This window comes from Gymnoscopelus braueri, assembly GCF_963280865.1.
Source record: "Gymnoscopelus braueri genome assembly, chromosome: 11".
Taxonomy (NCBI): domain Eukaryota; kingdom Metazoa; phylum Chordata; class Actinopteri; order Myctophiformes; family Myctophidae; genus Gymnoscopelus; species Gymnoscopelus braueri.
Window position 1 is genome coordinate 13,592,796 of NC_137613.1, and position 19,025 is coordinate 13,611,820.

General features: G+C 38.1%; 1 protein-coding gene across 1 annotated transcript in view; it reads right to left on the reverse strand.

Annotated features, from left to right (window-relative positions):
- Positions 1–19,025, reverse strand: part of LOC308096048 (peroxisomal ATPase PEX1-like) — a 643,221-nt gene that overhangs the window by 590,972 nt on the left and 33,224 nt on the right. The window lies entirely within an intron of this gene.

Below are 19,025 nucleotides of genomic sequence, written 5' to 3' on the forward strand. Positions count from 1 at the left end.
CTTCATAATAAATCCTTTGTTTCCACTGAGTAGCCACAGTATTTATTGCCTCACTCATGCCACTATTCTCTGCCTGCAGATCAGACCAGTTTATCTCTAGTCTAGCTCGCTTCAACCTGTAATTCGGAACCTGTATTTCTGCCTGTTTATGACCTCTGCCTGTATCTGGATTTTACCCTTATGCGACACGTTGTGAGCTTGTCGATCAACTATTTTCTGTGAAAACCTTCCCCGCGATAAGGATGCTGAGGTTTAAGTGGTTAAATAACCTAGACACGACATAGAATTATTAAATAAATTAATCTGCTATCTCATAATTGTGTATGATAATCTGTCAATAATATAAATCAGCTTGGCTGTTAACTTAATGACATTATTTTGTACTGTTTGGACCAGGACCGGACCCACGGACCACGGCTAGCCTTACCCCTCATGGACCAGGCGCCATGCAGACTGCCCCCTCAGAACTCTGACCCACGCTCCCCCTTTGACTATGTCTCTGCCTGGTCCCTTTGCCCCCGGTTGCTTCCCCCCCCCAGCCTTTGTTCAATAAAAGCCGTAAACCTGTTTAAATAAATAATGATGTGAAAAGGTCTTGTAGGTTTTGTATTCAAACTAAAAACATTAGTAGACTACAAGAGGTGATTTGGGAATCTCATGACCTTAAATGTTTTAGACTTGAAACAATATAAGATACAACGGCTGTTTAGAAACAAATATATTTGTACATAAAGATGACAGATTATTATTATTAATTTAATTGTTAACTACTTAAACTCTATGGTTGGTTAAAACTTTAAACATTAGTACAAGAGGTGATTTGGGAAGCTCATGACCTTAATAATAACTTATAGTTGTATTCATAAGCAAATTACACCATCCTTGTAATAAAATGTTAGACTTGAAACATCAAGCAATGTAAAATACGATGGTCATTCACTGTGAAGACTTATTAGATCCATTCAATTTGTATTCTATTATCGTGATGAAAACACATCAGAGAACATGAAGTAGAATATGTTTGATACTCACCATACTCTTCATATTCATAATGCATAAAAAGAAAAAGAAAAACACATTTGTTTAGAAAACTGATATTTTATACATAAAGATGACGGAGCGTTTTCTTATAAGTTGTTAAATAACCTGGAATAAGAAATTTAATTATTAAATAAATGAGTCTGTGAGGTTGTACATCAGCTATTTTTAATGAAGATATTTGGTATAGAGGGGAAAAGTGATCCAAGTACAGAGTTAACTCAGGTCTGTTTCACTAAGCATAGAGGGTTTCATTGGTTAAGACTCCTTCAGTTTGTATTCGGCTGATGATAAGATGACAGATTATTATTTCCATTGTTTAACTTTTTCAACCCTATATGGTTGAACGGGGTCTCGCAGGGCTCTATACTAGTGTCTTTTCTGTTTTCTGTGGGGAAAGCTTTCGCTGAAAATAGCTGATCGACAAGCTCACAACGCGTCGCAGTAGGTAGGACACTTTGTGAGCTTGTCTATCAGCTATTTTCTGTGAAAGCCTTCCCCACAATAAGGATTCTGGGGTTGAAGTGGTTAAATAACCTATAGACACAACATAGAGTTATTAAATAAATGAATCTGCTATCTCATAATTGTGTATGATAATCTGTCAATAATATGAATCAGTTTGGCTGTTAACTTAAATGACACTATTTTGTACTGCAGTGGTTCTCAACCTGTGGGTCAGGACCCCCAGGGGGGTCCCCATATTATGTTGGGGGGTCCCCAGATGATTAGCTTAATGTGCAACATTGTTTTCTCACTCAACAGTAAACAAACCAACATACAGTATAAGAGTATACAGGGTATCTGCACATTTCTAAAGTGACAATTTAACGACTTTTAAGACCTTTTTAATACCTCTAAAATGAAAAGGGGAAAGAGACCATTAGGCTAAAGTGTGAAAAGTAATCAACAAACTATTCTATTCAACATAAAGGCCAAATTGTCAAATATTACCAAAGAAAGAGGCAAACCTTGTGGAAATAGACGATCTACATCCTCACAACGCAAGGCATTGTGAGCTTGTAGATCAGCTATTTTCACAATATTTATCTGTGGAACCGAGTCAATTAAAATTGAATGCTTCAACTCCTACAATTCCAAGAGCTTGTCAGGGTGGGGGGTCCCCAGTTCAAATATGATTATTTTGGGGGGTCCCCAGTTCAAATATGATTATTTTGGGGGGTCCCCAGTTTATATATGATAATTTTGGGGGGTCGTGGCCTGAAAAGGTCGAGAACCACTGTTGTAGAGTATATGGTATGCAGTAAGGTCTGCTACTGTACTGTAAGTACTGTACTTAAGTACAATTTTGAGGTATTTGTACTTTACTTGAGTATTTCCAATTTCCAATACTTTAACTTCTACTCCACTACATTTCGGATCCAAATATTGTACTTTTACTCCACTACATTTATTTGAAAACTTTAGTTACTAGTTACTTTGTAGATTTTGATTATTATTACAAAACTTACATTGAGCACTTCAGCCCAAATACATTTCGGCCATTTGAAAATAGCTGATCTACAAGCTCACAATGCGTTGCATAGCGAAGAATTGTGAGCTTGTAGATTTTTTTCAAAAGATTGTTATACATTTGAATATTTTAAATGGGATATTCTGCATAATTAGTACTTGTACTTTTGCTCAAGTAAATTGTGAATTCAAGACTTTTACTTTTAACAGAGTATTTCTAAAATAGTGCAGTATTGATTTTACTTAAGTAAAAAACTTTGAGTACTTTTTCAACCACTGTCTTCAACACATCCTGTGTAAGAAGACATGCTCTATTAGCTCTGTGGTAAAAATGTCAGCACTTGTGCAGGTGACCTGGGTTTGAATCTCGGGTAAGACATGAAAGTTACAGAGTGCAGCTTTAATGTATTCTTTAATATGATTGGATGACTTGTCATCAATGAAGCCATCATCAGGTGTGAACTGGAGCCAAATCACACTGTGATCATTATGTTTATGATCAAAATGCCTCAAATCAAATCAGAAAGACCAATAAGCTATCAGAAAGTGACTATATGTCAAATAATGATGACTTAGATTACAGTAAACACTTATAGCCATTATATGAAAGCACAGTGTAATTTATACATGGAGAGATAAATATGATTACATAATTATATATACATATCGTTGCTGTCGGGCAGAAACCTTGTATCTCCATATTTTAACTTTTATGTTTGCTTGTTATTTTTTCACTGAATGCCTTATTGCATCATACTACAATGTCACACAACAATTGCAAAAATAATATCTACAAGCTCACAACGTGTCGCACTGTGATGCATTGTGAGCTTGCAGATCAAATATTTTTGCTAGTTTAGAAATTTGTGAAAGTGGTTAAGTTTGGGGTTTTATATATATTTGATGAAGAGTATTAACAATAGCTTGTGACTAAATAATAACTACATTAGATCCTTTAGAACACAGTCATGTTCTTTTTTTCCATTTCCTGAAAAGTAACAGTTTTGGACATACAAGGATTCCACCTGACAGCTACAATATCACGGTTAATGATAATTAACGATGTGAGTTTGTACATCGGCTATTTTTAATGAAGATATTTGGTATAGAGGGGAAAAGTGGTCCAAGTACAGAGTTAACTCAGGTCTGTTTCACTAAGTATAGAGGGTTTCATTGGTTAAGACTCCTTCAGTTTGTATTCTGCTATGGTGAAAACTTGATGTCAATCTAAAAACATATTGGAGTTCATGAAGTAGAATTGATTTAATACTCACTGTATGCTAGTTCACGTTCACATTCATCATTCATGAAAAGAGAAAACACATGGTTGGAATGGTTAGAAAACTGATACTTCACAAACAGAAAGATTACTAATAATTAGCAAATTGTTAAGGAACCTGAAATATGGAATGCAAAAATAGAATGGGTTAAATTAATCCACTATCTCAATTATTTTACAAAGTAATAGCTTGCTTCATTAATCATAATGATTCAGCATTCTAATTATAACATTCTAATTTTATTTGTGAAGTGACTAAATGTCAGCTTAGAGATACAATTCTACACTATAGTATAATATTAAGAGTGAAACATTTCCATCTGCTATGACAGATTGGTTTGTAGTAAAATGATCAGTTGGGAAAAGAAAGTGTTCAGTACTTGAATCAATCTATTGTCTGATGTCAAGATTATTTGCTATTCATGTCAACTGTTTCTGCAGTCCATGCCATTTATTATTAACCAGCCTTGTGGGCACCAACTTGTCATATTTTTAATGTTTGCACAAAACGTTCACCTCCACACTATTCAGGAATCAAGTTTATCCTCCAAAATAATCTTCTGATTCATTCCTCAGTATGCCATCATTTATATCTGGTATTAACATGCATTCTGTATCTGTATATGTTAACCCTTTAAGACCAGGAACGCATCTGTGTAATTTTAAGATTTCTTTGGCTATTAAAAGATAGCAGATATACAAGCTCGGCACCGAGTGCTGCGGTATGAGCGCATGCAGCACTTGTGCAGGTGACCTGGGTTCAAATCTCAGGTAAGACACGAAAGTTACAGAGTGCAGCTTTAATGTATCCTTTAATATGATTGGATGACTTGTCATCAATGAAGTCATCATCAGGTGCACACATGCTTGTATCATAAGCATGTGTGCGCACGCGTGTGCATGTGCACACATGCACACGCGCACACGCACACATGTGTGTCGTCGTGGACACTGGATAGTAACCATAGACTGTAACCCATGAAAAGATCTATTCTCCCCCTATCGGTTCACAACTCGGACGGCACTGATTCGACTAGCAGACCTTCGGCCGGTCGGCGCGGGCACTCGCGCCTGGAGGCCCGAGGGCGCGCCTCCTCGGCCTCAAGCTCTGCTGAGTCGGCGCGCCTCCGTCATGGACAATAACTATTATCACGTGTGCGTGTGAACGCGTGTTCAGCGTTCCCCTAGCGTAGCTTCCTGCCTGGTTGCTATGTGGGGGGGAATAACAAAAGCCAGGTCGGCCTCGCATCAAAGCCCCGTCTCCTCCTCCTCCTCCTCCTGGTGCCGCCTCGTATCAAAGCCCCGCTTCGCGCCTCCTCCTCCTCCTCCCGCCGCCTCGTATCAAAGCCTCGCCTCGCGCCTCCTCGCGCCGCCTCGTATCAAAGCCCCGCCTCGCGCCTCCTCCTCCTCCACCTCGCGAGCCTCGCGTAAAAAACCCTGTCTCGAAAAGCCCCGCCTCGCGCCGAAGCCCCGCGCCTACAAGAGAGCGCTCCTCTTTCAATTTCCCTGGAATGCCAATTTCCCTGTGACATATATACATATCGTTGCTGTCAGGCAGAAACCTTGTATCTCCGTATTTGAACTCTTCTATTTGTTTGTTATTTCGTAACTGAATGCCTTACTGCATCATGCTTCAATGTCACACAACAATTGCAAATATAGCCGATCTACAAGCTCACAACGTGTCGCACCGTGACACGTTGTGAGCTTGCAGATCAGCTATTCTTGCAAATTAATTTTCTTTTTAAAGTGGTTAAGTTACATAAATATTTGATGAAGAGTATTAACAATAGATTGTGACTAAATAATAACTACTTTAGAACACAGTCATGTTCTTTTTTTTCCATTTCCTGAAAAGTAACAGTTTTTGACATACAAGGTTTCCACCTGACATCTACAATATCACGGTTAATGATAATTAACGATGTGAGTTTGTACATCGGCTATTTTTAATGAAGATTTGGTATAGAGGGGAAAAGTGGTCCAAGTACAGAGTTAACTCAGGTCTGTTTCACTAAGTATAGAGGGTTTCATTGGTTAAGACTCCTTCAGTTTGTATTCTGCGATGGTGAAAACTGTCAATCTGAAAACATATTGGAGGCCATGAAGTGGAATTGATTTAATACTCACAGCCCACTAGTTCACGTTCACATTCATCATTCATGAAAAGAGAAAACACATGGTTGGAATGGTTAGAAAACTGATACTTCACAAACAGAAAGATTACTAATAATTAGCAAATTGTTAAGAAACCTGAAATATGGAATGCAATAATAGAATGGGTTAAAATAATCGACTATCTCAATTATTTTACAAAGTAATAGCTTGCTTCATTAATCATAATGATTCAGCATTCTAATTACAACATTCTAATTTCATTTGTGAAGTGACTAAATGTCAGCTTAGAGATACAATTCTACACTATAGTATATATTAAGAGTGAAACATTTTCATCTGCTTTGACAGATTGGTTTATAGTAAAATGATCAGTTTCATAGTAAAAAAGAAAGTGTTCAGTACTTGAATCAATCTATTGTCTGATGTCAAGATTATTTGCTATTCACGTCAACTGTTTCTGCAGTCCATGTCATTTATTATTAACCAGCCTTGTGGGCACCAACTTGTCATATTTTTTATATTTGCACAAAACGTTCACCTCCACACTACTCAGGAATCAAGTTTATCCTCCATAATAATCTTCTGATTCATTCATTTAATCTTCCTCAGTATGCCATCATTTATATCTGGTATTAACATGCATTCTGTATCTGTATATGTTAACCCTTTAAGACTGGGAATGCATCAGTGTCATTTTAAGATTTCTTTGGCTATTCAAAAATAGCAGATATACAAGTTCATAGCGCGGCACTCGGTGCCGCGCTATGAACTTGTAGATCTGCTGTTTTTGAAAAATCGTTAACGTTTGTGCAAATCTTTGAATATGTATTTTTTTTAAGCCAACATTTTTTAATCTGTTACATCTTCTGGGGGTCCCTGGAAAAAAATATTTTGAGGTGGGGGTCCACGGCCAAATACATATCATTTTGGGTGGTCCTTGACATGAACCACTGATATTATAGCAACATACGTTCAAAGATTTGAGATATAAATGTTCGCTTTAAGAAAACATAGCCTATATATATATTGAAGATTTGCAAACATTTTCACGAAAAAAAAAAAAAAAAAAAACATATTATATATATAAGTGCAGATCTACAAGCTCATAGCGCGGCACTCGGTGCCGCGCTATGAACTTATATCTGCTATTTTTGAACAGCCAAAGAAATCTGAAAGTGACACAGATGCGTTGCCATCTGAATGGGTTAAGGGAGAGCACATGTTAGTGCAATATGTAAACACATAGAAACACATGAAAGTTACATAGTGCAGCTTTAATGTATGATTGGATGACTTGTCATCAATGAAGTCATCAAATCAAATCAGAAAGACCAATAAGCTATCAAAAAGTGACTATATGGAAAATAACGAAAAATATAATGGAAAATAAGACTTAGATTACAGTACAAACACTTATAGCCATTATATGAAAGCACAGTGTAATGTATACAAGGAGAGATAAACATTACATAATTATATATATACATATTGTTGCTGTCGGGCAGAAACCTTGTATCTCCATATTTTAACTTTTATGTGTTTGTTATTTCATAACTGAATGCCTTACTGCATCATAATACAATGTCACACAACAATTGCAAAAATGGCTGATCTACAAGCTCACAACGCGTCGCACCGTGGCGCGTTGTCAGCTTGTAGATCGGCTATTTTTGCTAGTTTAAAGTTTTTTGAAAGTGGTTAAGTTTGGGGGTTTATAAATATTTAATGAAGAGTATTAACAATAGCTTGTTACTAAATATTATATTATATATATATTAGATCCTTTAGAACAGTCATGTTCTTTTCTTTTCATTTCTTGAAAAGTAACAGTTTTCATGCAAGATCCCTCCCTCCCCCCCCCCCCCGACAGCTACAATATCACGGTTAATGATAATGTACAGTGACAGTAGGTCACTTACATGTTAATACCACAGCAATCTCCTCCTCCTGTTCTCCATGTTTGACCTGACAGATGTAAACTCCATTATCTGTCTCTCTGAAGTCTCTCAGTGTCAGAGACACATTGCCTTTCTGCAGATCCTGGATGTTCAGGGTCAATCTGCCCTCGTAGCCCCTCCCCTCTATCACCTGACCATTCTTATAAAGGTAAATACACTCTGACTCCTTAAACCACCTGATTGTCATGGAAGACGCGTTGGTCTCAGGAGAGAGGTGACAGGAGAGGGTGGTATTACTACCTCTCCAACCCCAAGCATAGCCTGCAGTGACGAGTTTAAAGTCACCTGGAGTGAAGAAAAGACACAGTTAGTGAAGAAAGAATTACTGTTCATTTAAACGTAACCATAATTAAGAAGACACGCAGTGATGTAACCAACACTTTACAATGACACCCCCCAAAACACACACACACACACACACACACACACACACACACACACACACACACACACACACACACACACACACACACACACACACATTGCAAACAGATCTACAAGTTCACGTTGTGAGCTTGTAGATCAGAATTGTTTTGCTACCTTTGTGTGACACTGTAGTATGATGAAGTAGGGCATTGATTTAGTTTAAGTATAGAGATACGAGGTTTGTGACTCAACAGGGAGGATATATTAGTGGACGTTAGGGTGTTCATTTAATCCATTTGCCTAATGAAGACCTACATGGTCAAAACGTTGCCCTTATAATACACTTGTTATGGGAGCTTTAACCCATTAAGACCGGGAAAGCATCTGTCATTTTACATTTTAACCACTTTAACCATTATCTTATACTTTGGCTATTCAAAAATAGCAGATCTACAAGCTATGAGCTTGTAGATCTGCTACTTTTTTAGAAAAATCTGGCACATTTTGTGCAAATCTTTGAATATATATATTATAAAGTGAACATTTGTAACTCAAATATTTGCTTCTAGATTTCTAAATCTTTTTGTTGTTGAAAAAGCGTATGTTGCTCTAATCAGTGGTTCTCAAACCTTTTCATGTCAAGGGCCCCCAAAATGACATGTATTTGGCCGAGGACCCCCATCTCAAAATATGTTCTTCCAGGGACCCCCCATGGAAGCAAAGATTTGAGTTAAAAATGTTCGCTTTAAAAAATATATATATTCAAAGATTTGCACCAATTTTCACGATTTTTCAAAAATAGCAGATCTACAAGCTCATAGCGCGGCACTCGGTGCCGCGCTATGAGCTTGTATATTTGCTAATTTTTGAATAGCCAAAGTATAATATATGGATAATAAGTCTTAATAATAATAAGTCTTAATGGGTTAACTCTTATTTTCTTGTTTTCTTATTTATTATATTTGACCTCTCTTTGATTTCTGCCTTTTTATCTGACACCTGGCCTAAATACAGACACAAGCCTCAAAGCTGGCACAAGCAGACTGAAGAACACTTTCCTCCCCCAGGCTATAAGACTGATAAATAAGAAACCACAATGAACATCTTCTGTGGTATTACGGCCTTGTATGCCGTTTGTTTTTAACTGTTTTATGAATATGAATGACATCCTGTCACATACAGGGAATGTTTTGGAAAAGTGGATATATTTGACACATTTCCTGCCAAAACTTTCAAAGGGATTTGATACTATAGGACATGACCTCCAATTACAGCAATTAATTATTGGCTTAGAGTACACATAGAGGATGCGCACACACACACACACACACACACACACACACACACACACACACACACACACACACACACACACACACACACACACACACACACACACACACACACACACACACACACACACACACACACACACACACACACACACACACACAGCATATTTTTCATACAACAATATACAGTCATTGTGTTTTTTTTGTCTAATTGCCAAGCAGCATCTTAACCCATTAAGACCAGGAAGGGAAAGCATCTGTGTCATTTTAATATTTATTTGGCTATTAAAAAATATCAGATCTACAAGCTCATAGCGTGGCACATGTGCCGCGCTATGAGCTTGTAGATCTGCTATTTTCTTTTTAAAGATCTTGAAAATGTGTGCAAATCTTTGAATATATACATATATATACATTTTTAACTCATATCTTTGCTTCTGGGTGGTCCCTGAAATATATTCAGATGGGGGTCAGAGGCCAAATACATATAATTTTGGGAAGTCCTTGAAATGAAAAAAGTTTGAGAACCACTGATATTATAGCAACATACGTTTTTGTTTATTTTTAAACTGTTAAGATTTAGAAGACATTTTGTAAAATACCCAAAAGCAAATATTTGAGTTACAAGTGTTAGCTTTAAAAAATACATATTCAAAGACCCACGATTTTCCACAATTTTTCAAAAATTAAATGACACAGATTTTGTCCCGGTCATGTTAATCCACTGACCAATAACAGCGTGCTCACGTGAAGCCCCACCCCTTGTCCTGAATCTCACTTTATCACCCAAGAGGAAGTAACACTTTTTTAGTAGTTTAGTAGTAACAAAGATTGTTAATATAGAAAGATACACATTCTCCATTGGAGCCACTAGAGGCGAAGTAGTACACAAATCCTACAAATGGTCTCCAAAGTAGGCGTGGTTGTCTTCTCCCCCGACCATCCCACCACCCTCCCCCTCCCCTCTCCCTGGCTGACAACGTCATGTGGATGTGTATTTGTGTATTTTCTTCATTAAAGAAAATAAATGCTTTACATGTTTGAAAGTGCACTGTTATTGGCAAAGATGATTTTAAAGAAACCCCAAAAAATCCCACCACAAACTCACACGTATTATTCAGTCTTATCTTCTGCTAGACATGCTCCTAATTCTGCTCAACATTGTAACAGGTCCTTTTATTTATAAGGTATATATTTTACCACTATAGACTATAATGTGTTTAGCATGAATGTTTAGCAAAATGTCATGATTCCCAAATCATACCCATCAACCAAGACAGTTAATAATGGAAAATGATATTATTGAGCATTGGAACACACATTTTATTTAATTTTTGAAATGTCCATAATGATTTCACGTAGGCCACATTCACATATAGAATCTCAGTTTATTAGTTTTTAGAACATCTTATGGGGACAGTGCATAGAGTTCAAATCTAATATAATAATACAATATAATATAAGGGACAGACAGAGCCCTCTATGTCTCGTCCGTCAGACTGCAGATGGACTCTTCAGATATCTTCCCAGATCTCGCGAGAGTGTTGCTAGGATAGAGAAAGGTTGATAACAAAGTAGATTTTCTCCTAATTTGTGTCACCAAAAAAAAAGCCATTTTAGTATGAAAATCGTGCATATTTTGTGTCTTGTGACGATCGGGTCCAATATTTAGTTCAGTGACCATGGAGCTAAAGAATGGTTCAGAAGCTGTGTTCACGTTGACTCTTCCATTGGAATCAAATAGACTCCAGCTTGCTTCCTGTCTCCTAAAAAGGTGTACACCTACGTCACGCAGAAAATAGGAGAAACGGGAAGTAAACCGGAGAATGCGCCTCTTGCTATTTTCCTCTTGGGTAGTAAGCAGTGGTGCAACTAAGTACATTTACTCAAGTACTGTACTACAATTTTGAGGTACTTTTACTTCACTGGAGTATTTCCAATTGTCTATACTTTTACTTCTACTCCACTACATCACAGAGGGCAATATTGTACTTTTACTCCACAAAAATCATTTGACAGCTCTAGTTAGTTACTTTGTAGATGTACATTATTCCATTTTAAAACATACATTAACAACTTTAGCCCTATTTTATACCTTGGCTATTTTCAAACATTTTAGTACTTTTACTTTTGGTACTTTAAGTACATTTTGATACCAATACTTTTGAACTTTTACTCAAGTAAATTCTGAATTCCGGACTTCTACAGTTTGATACTTTTACTTAAGTAAAACATTAGAGTACTTTTCCATCACTGGTAGTAAGTAGCTAGTTTTGTTACCATTAGACACTACACTACAGAAAGTATTAATACTCAGCACTAAAGTCTCACTTGTATATGAAATAGAGGAGAAAAAGAGGATTACGTCAACAACCTAGATGACGTCTTGTGGAAAAAAGACAGACACATTCTTGTATAAATATATATTTTCACTGTTTTGAGGTGTGTTTTTTTGTTGTTGTTTATTCTTCTTTACTGTCAGTGTTGAAAGCAGTAAAGATTTAGTGAAGTACATTTAAGCAAAGCTCTGGCTGCATGGTCTGTCTGTGAATGATAATGTTTATATATATTACTGCTTGAAATGTGAACCACATATCTCCCTCCTCATATCAGGTGATCATGGTTCATCAATCAGGAAATAAAAAAAATGTGTTGTGACCTACCATGACCTCTGGCCCCTGCCATGTCTCCTGTGTAGAAGAAAAATAGCCAAATTACCACTTCATCACATTTATCTGTAAATAGTTTGTGAGCTGCAGTCTTCTTCATGGGAATTGAGATTACTTTTGTTGCAATTGGTCACAAGTAACCAACAGTTTGTACCGTCTCGTCTGTTGTTTCCTGCTCACAAACCCTGAAACCTACAGTGGTTCTGCGGCCAGATATCTTCATTATTAAAGGTTGAAAAATGTTAAGAGAATCTCTTACCTTTCACTGCTTGGCATACGCTTTAGACTTGAAAAACTAATTCATACAAATCCTCACACATTACTGACTCCTATACAACTAACACACAAGTGAAAGTATTAATGTCAGTTCCTCACTGACACTGGCCGCCGGGAGGGGCGGGACAATTCCCGGTGGCCTGCCGTCTGATTGGCCTGCCTGGCCTGTCTGTCAGGCCAGGCAGGCAGGCTCCAGGCAGCGCTTAACCTCACGTCACCAGACGTGTGACTAATTTACGGTTATACATTCAAAACAATCCCGGATTGGGCCCTTGGGACCATTTATGCTCTCGAACTGAGAAAAAGGAACTGAAATCTCAGCCATATGTATTTGTGTACGATACAAGGAAGTGGATAGAGCACTCTCATCATTATTCTACTGTAAGTATTTGTCTCATTGGCAAGAACTGCACGTGATGGTGAAGAAAGAGAACTTACGGACAAACCACACATCATTTGACTAGACATTTCCAGCAGACAGAGAACTGAGAAAAATAAATAAACTAAGGAACTGAAATTTCAACCATTAGCCCCAAACCATGCTAAAACTATCAAGTCAAGTGCAATCATCAGTATGTTAATCATAAATAATGTTTTTATTATTGTTTGATGTGCGTTACACTTTTTTCATAACTATACATATTAAACTATTAACTTATTCTCTTTGCATTATTTGAATTAGGGGTCTATAAAAAGATGAAAAGGCAGTGGCTAAATAGATCTCATGCCCACAATGAAACTGTTGGGGCACTGTTCTAACCTTCTTGAATTAGCACGCACGTCACAAATGTGTTTCGTTGTGAGCTTGTAGATCGTTTTAATTTTTCCCCGAAAATAAATACATACATACACATACACATATACATATACATATACATATATATATAGGCTAAGTATTTGTGGCACTAGTGTTTATGCAGAAATACTAGTCTAATAGTTTTTAAAATGTGTAGCATACTGGCATAGACACTATGGCACATTACGAGTAATTTCAGGGAAGCCAGGAAAGCCATGACCGTCGTTGCCCCTCAGTTTTGCCTTGTGCACTGTGGCATGCCCTGAGGCCACAGTGGCCTTAATGCCCCAACTTTGTTCCACTTTCTCCTCTGTCTCTTTCTTGTCAATATTAGACACCAGTGTCTTTTTCTTGTCATCTTGTCATGTAGACACCTGTGTCTTTTGTTGAGATTCTGAATTCTTAACTCCCCTGAGTCCCCATCTTTAAACCAATCCAGTAACTTTGATTGCAGGGCTGAGGCATGGATCAGATTGTAAATACCATCATTTATTTATTTCACAGCAGATAGTCTACATATAGAATTTAAAATCATCCTTAACCCTTAAATTCAATTAATTATTTCAATGGACTAAAATCTTGTTTTATTTGATGGCCTCCCTGCCCTGGCATCAAGGCCTTTCTGCCCTAAAAAAAACACCATAGGCCAAGTGGCCTTGCCCATAAATGACAAAATTCCAGGCCTGGTGCTAGTCATTTGGGTTTCTGGTAAAATTATTGACCATTTATTTTGTATGTCTGTGACAAAAATAAAATATTGATCAAAATGTCCGTCACAAGCTGACATGGTCATGACCCCTAAATCTAAGTAGGTGAGATACTGACCTACCCACGTTTAATCAGACTATTGATTGGTCTAAGTAGGTGAGATACTGACCTACCCATGTTTAATCAGACTATTGATTGGTCTAAGTAGGTGAGATACGACCTACCCATGTTTAATCAGACTATTGATTGGTCTAAGTAGGTGAAATACTGACCTACCGACGGGGCTCAGTAGGTGTTATACTGTATAGTTTTGGACCGCGGCGGAGGCGCGCCGTCTAAAGCAAACTTGAGCCACGAGAGGCACCGCCGAGCGAGTTGCCGTGCCGAACGTTGCGAAGTTCGCTTGAGCCGACTCAGTGCCGTCCGATTTATGTACCGATACCCACAGAATAGTAAATCATGTTTTGGGGTGAGCGTTTGCCCCAACTTTCATCAAACCACAGAATAACGACAAAATACCTACTGAGCCCCATCGGGTAGGTCAGTATCTCACCTACTTAGACCAATCAACAGTCTGATTAAACGTGATAATGTCCCATTCAGTGCATTGACAGCATCCGAAGCCGGTGAACTGCCCACCAGCTACTCAAAGCCCCGGAAGATATCAAAGGAAGGGACGGAAATGCAACCAGCTGGCTCAACTTGTCGCGCATTGTGTGGACGTTCTCTCGTGCTTGCTCTCTCTCTCTCTCTCTCTCTCTCTCTCTCTCTCTCTCTCTCTCTCTCTCTTCTCTTCTCTCTCTCTCCTCTCTCTCTCTCTCTCTCTCTCTCTCTCTCTCTCTCCTCTCTCTCTCTCTCTCTCTCTCTCTCTCTCTTCTCTCTCTCTCTCTCTCTCTCTCTCTCTCTCTCTCTCTCTCTCTCTCTCTCTCTCTCTCTCTCCTCTCTCTCTCTCTCTCTCTCTCTCAGCAGTATGTTGCTATAATATCGGTGGTGCTCCAACTTTTTCCATGTCTCTCTCTCTCTCTCTCTCTTAGCAGTATGTTGCTATAATATCGGTGGTGCTCCAACTTTTCCATGTCAAGGTCCACCCAAAATTTGCCCGCGAACCCCATCTCAAAATATGTTGTTCCAGGGACCCCCAGAAGAAAATGTTTGCTTTAAAACATATATATATTCAAAGATTTGCAAAAAAAATTCATGATTTTTCTAAAAATAACACACACATACATATATATATATTAGGGGTGTCACGATACGCCTAATCCACGATTCGATTCGACTTTCGATTTTAAGGTCACGATTCGATTCGATTTAAAACGTCCTTTTTTTCAGCTTTGAGGGCTATATCAAATGAGAATGAGAATAACAAAAAGGGTTTTATGCCCTTACAACAACTGTCATTTTCAGATTCTTCTTTAAGATGAGTTAACAACAACATTTTTGTGAAGCTCTATAACTAAATAAAATCTAAATACAAAGTTGAACATGTAAGAAAAAAGGATCCAAAGACAACTGTTATTTGGCTACATGTTCTTAAACATCTTAAAGTATGTTCACATTGTTTGAACAGATAAGAGCTTTAACAAACAAGAAATGTGAATAATAAGCTAAGCCAGGGGTCTTCAACAGGGTTTTTTTTTTTACCTTAACCCCATCCGTTTTCTGAGGTGAACTTTAGCCAAAAATAGCAGATCTACAAGCTCACAGTGAGCTTGTAGATCGGCTATTTTTGGCCGAGAGGTATAGGTGTAGAGGGGAAAAGGTGAAGACGGAGCAACTATCAATGTGCGCTGTGAGGCGTTGTGAGCTTGTAGATCGGCTATTTTTGGCAGAGAGGTATAGGTGTAGAGGGGGAAAAGTGAAGACGGAGAAACTATCAATGTGGAGCATAATCGACAAACGGTAGCCGTTTTGTCAACAACGTGTCGGGTGCCCTCATAATTCACTGGGAAGCCAAAATATTGTCAGATTTTTGACTTAATGGAAGCGGGAGGGTTTTCCAATTCTTCCGTTTGTGTATCATCATTACCATCTCTGGCTTCAGCAGTGGCCAAGGTGAAATGTAAAGTAGTAGTACAGACGCAACGCTACAGCGGTCTCGCTCTGTGTGTGGGTTTGTCCAGTCGTCTTTTTTTTCTCCCCCGTCGTAAGCACGCATGCGCGATGCACGGAAAAACATAACAGCGACTCGAGCATGGCTTCACCCGGACGTGCAATCGGATGTGCGCATGCGCAGGAGTATTTTTTGTATTTATTAACCCTTGAATCGCGATACGGCTTTTGATTTCGATACACTGTATCGAACGTCATTTTCGGTTCGATTTCGATACGTATCGAGTATCGTGACACCCCTAATATATAGATATATATATATATATATATATTGTATATCTGCTATTTTTTGAATAACCAAAGAAATCTTAAAATGACACAGATGTGTTCCCGGTCTTAATGGATTAAATATAAAGTTATAGAACCACAGTGTGTAGAACAGTGTATTGTACTCACAGGCTGCTGTATATGAGCTCCAGTCAGCCTTGCTGAGAGAGGCTCTGGTGGTCAGCAGAGCTGAGGTCAGAGGTCAGATGAGACTGACTGAGCAGCAGGCCTGATCCACTGAGTCACCTGCTGACCACTGTCCTGATGACACTGAACACACACACACAACACAGTTACACACTGTCCTGATGACACTGAACACACACACACCACAGTTACACACTGTCCTGATGACACTGAACACACACACAACACAGTTACACACTGTCCTGATGACACTGAACACACACACAACACAGTTACACACTGTCCTGATGACACTGAACACACACAACACAGTTACACACTGTCCTGATGACACTGAACACACACAACACAGTTACACGCGGTCCTGATGACACTGCACACACACACACACACACAACACAGTTACACACTGTCCTGATGACACTGAACACACACAACACAGTTACACACTGTCCTGATGACACTGAACACACACACAACACAGTTACACACTGTCCTGATGACACTGAACACACACAACACAGTTACACACTGTCCTGATGACACTGAACACACACACAACACAGTTACACACTGTCCTGATGACACTGAACACACACACAACACAGTTACACACTGTCCTGATGACACTGAACACACACACACCACAGTTACACACTGTCCTGATGACACTGAACACACACAACACAGTTACACACTGTCCTGATGACACTGAACACACACACAACACAGTTACACACTGTCCTGATGACACTGAACACACACAACACAGTTACACACTGTCCTGATGACACTGAACACACACACACACACAGTTACACACTGTCCTGATGACACTGAACACACACACACAACACAGTTACACACTGTCCTGATGACACTGAACACACACACACAACACAGTTACACACTGTCCTGATGACACACACACACACACACACACACACACACACACACACACACACACACACACACACACACACACACACACACACACACACACACACACACACACACACACACACACACACACACACACACACACACACACACACACGTTAAGTTTTAAACCGGAAATACCGCCCCGATCTGCGTCCGGAAAAGCACATCCGGGTTCCGCTCTGGTAAATGATCACCCGGAAGTGATAGGCACCAACCAATAGGACAGATACTTCCTGTGTTCTCTCCACTGGGCGGGGTTGTCTCTTGTAGTTTTCTTACAGGGGAAATGCAAGGCAGACGTTCCAGCACAGACACACACACAAGACATGCACTCTATTTCAATAAATGTAAACGTCCTTATTTATTTGTGGTGAATGGCCTGAATACTTTGCACTGTTTAGTTTATCCCTTCTGAATAGCTTATGTGAGCACAATAAAGAATAGCAGAATAATACATTAAATTACTATCCAAAATGCATTATAATGAGCATTATGAGGACCAGTTATATGAAGATAAGATATGATATAATATCATAATGAGCATTAGAGGACCAATTATATGGAGATAAGATATAATATATTATAATGAGCATAATAAAGAATAGCAGAATAATACATTAAATCACTATCCAAAATAAACGTTTCCTTTTAATTCCACAGTTTCACACACAAACGTGGGCTACAAAAAACGAAACATCTCTGTGCTTTATTGTCATTAATTGCACTCTTCTACCATATGAATCTGTCATTCATAATTATTGATGTAATTCACATGTATGTCTGTATTTGTTTGTTTGTTGATGTGGGCAACGAGACCAAAGTTATTTTGGTCTCCAGGAGACAAACTAAAAGGAGACCGTCTCCTTTCAGTTTGTTTAAATGTGTTTTCTTTATTGCTTGTCAGAACTCACTTGGGTAGCACTTTATAATAACTATACACTATAAAGCATTAGTTAAGCATTAGTAAATGCTTAATTCCTCATGAACTCATCATTAGTAAAGCATTATTCATACATTACTAAGCATTAGTAAACACGGTTATAAATGTAGCAACTATACACTATTAAGTATTAGTTAAGCACTAGTAAAACACTTAATCCATCATTAATTCATCATTTGTATAGCATCATTCATACATTACTAAGCATTAGTAAACACAGTTATAAACCTTTCAACTAAACACGATTTACAATTAGTTGAGCATTATTAAGTATTTACGTCATCATGAATTCATCATTTACATAGCAAGTGAGTACTTAATTCATCATGAATTCATCATTTATACAGCATTAATAATACATTAATAAGCGTTTGTAAACACAGTTATAAGTGTTTTATTGCCCATTGATAACCTAATCTTTAATGTGCTTAATGATTGTATTCTCATACTTTGTAAATGATAGATTCAACATTTATAAATAGGTATTATATCAATTTACAAACCAGTTATTTATGAGTTGTTAATGGTTCATACGATCATTTAGAAAGTCTAAGTAAACACCATATACAAACCACTTGGTTGTATATTTATGCGGACATTTGTACATGGTTAGTGAGTGTGTTAATAAATGTCTTATAAACACT